Source organism: Corvus brachyrhynchos, unplaced genomic scaffold, assembly GCF_000691975.1.
Source record: "Corvus brachyrhynchos isolate BGI_N302 unplaced genomic scaffold, ASM69197v1 scaffold42, whole genome shotgun sequence".
Classification (NCBI taxonomy): Eukaryota; Metazoa; Chordata; class Aves; order Passeriformes; family Corvidae; genus Corvus; species Corvus brachyrhynchos.
In genome coordinates this window covers 3,388,968-3,391,189 of record NW_008237242.1, presented here as the reverse complement: position 1 = coordinate 3,391,189, position 2,222 = coordinate 3,388,968, and positions in this window count along the sequence as shown.

Genomic DNA, 2,222 nt, shown 5'->3' with positions numbered 1-2,222 from the left:
CGGCACCGGTGTCGTGCGAGCGTCCCCTGCGGGCCCGTGCGGGGACAAGGCGGTGATGTCACAGCCGGGGCTGCCACGGGCACAGCCCGTCCCACTGGTCCTCTGGAGCCAAAGGCATCACTTATAGCAAACAGGGCCGAGACTTATTTTCTACCTTTGAGTAAAGTGTTCCGTTAGAATTAAAAACTTAGGTAAGAAATAACAGAGTCAAATTACTGACATAATTTGCTCATATTCCTGAGAAAGACAATAATGCTACCAGCTGTTAGGAGAGAATGTGTTTCTGGTAACACCAGCAGAAAGAAAGGGTTGCTTGTCTTGCGCTTCTCATTCATTCCCAGCGGAATCATAAGGAGACACAAAACAAAGCAGGTTTCTCAATTCCATAAATAAAAGCATTTGGGATTCTTGGTCTTTTAAAACAAATCATACTTCTGAGAAGGTTTTTATTTTCAGTGAAAGGGATAGGATGTTGTTTGCTGCTTGACCAGGAAGACAAAAGACTGTCTGTTTTACACTGAGTAAACAAATTTTTTTCTGCAATGACTGACTGACTCAAGATGTCATACGTCCCATTTCCTTCAGTGGTCAGAGTACACTTACAAAGCAGTGCTTCTCATAGCAGTACAGCCCGGTAGCACAGACTGCCGTCCTGTTAGGTGTGACTGGTGAGCTTGGTATTTGGTGAGCCTGGGAACAAGACGGAAACACCCTCCCTCTAGTTGTGCTCTGCACAAAGTTTCCTGATGAGAGAACTGCAGCAAGTAATATCACTTGAGTGCCAGTTTTAGCATCTCAAAGTTCTGTAAGGAGCAAGCACAGAACACACTGGTTTTCCTTAGCTCTTACCAATACTGCAGTTCCTTTTAGCATACTGATTTTCCCAATAATTCACTGCTTGGTTGAAAGCTGCTGTTCTCCTATGCCCATTACTTGTCAAGTCCATTGCATGCTGTGTGCAGGCTTCAGGGAGGCTTTGCTGCACCCTTTCAGTGAGCTTATTAAAAAACAGAGGGAGAGGGACTTCTTGCAAGAACATGTAGTGACAGGACAAGGGGGAACGGTTTCAAACTGAAAGACAGTACGTTTAGATTAGATATGAGGAAGAAATTCATTACTGTTAGGGGGGCGAGGCACTGGCATAGGTTGCCCAGAGGAGCTGTGAATGCCCCATTCCTGGAACTCTTTAAAGCCAGGTTGGAGACTTTGAACAACCTGGTCTAGTGGAAGGTGTGCAGGGGGGTTGGAATGAGATGGTCTCTAAGGCGCCTTCCAACCCAAACTATTCAATTATTTTTGTATAAATTTTAAATAAAATTAAGCCTCTTGAGATTCTCTGCAGCCTCTAACTTTCAGCTTTCTGGCCCTTGGAGCAGCAGAAGCTCTGCTCTGGGTACGTGGCTCACCCTCAATGTGGCTGCCAGACACTGATGAGCTGGTATTTCCTTTTTGAAAAAATCCTTTTGAAAAAAATGAGGTGCTCCATGCCAGAAGGAGAGGTGGACCCCAAAGGCCTTTTCCCAGCTGGTAGCTTGGGATCTCTCTGTGGGCAGTGTGTTTACATTCACATGGGAGCCAAAAAGCTTCTTCCTCCCCTGCAATGCCTGTGCAGATTTGGGATAAAACACAGCTCTTGGAGCCAAGATCTGGGCCCCAGCGCTGCTCTGTGTCCCCAAGCCGTGTGACTTGTTCACGGTACTGCTGAGAAAGGACGTGCCCTTTCTCCCCGCAGCTCCTGGGGGCTCTCTGGACCAGCACCCTTCCTCCCCTGGCCGTTGTTTCAACGAGTCGGTGATGGCCACTCCACCCACAGCATCAGCCAGCTGCTGCGCCGTAACAAACCCATAATCCTGCCCGACAGCTTCCAGGACGCAGGAATAATGATGGTTTTGCTCAGTGTGTGGGTTGTTGGGGGTTTTTTAAATCTGTATAGTTTGAAGCAAGATACGAAGATACGGCACCGCTCCACTGTGCAAATAGAAGTGAGGTGCCGAGGGATTGTCCAAAATAACAACCAAAACCACACAGAAAGCCTTCTCAAACTGGGATTTTGGGTGCTGGAGAATTCAGATTTATTTCCTGTCGGGGTTTTTGCCCCGTGCCAGGTGCCGAAGCCAAGCACGGTGTCCCGATTCCCGCAGCCCCGTCCTGTACGGGCGTGGCGCCTCCCGGCGCACGCGCAGTGCTCGCGGCGCGCACGCGCAGCCCGCCCGAAGCCGGCC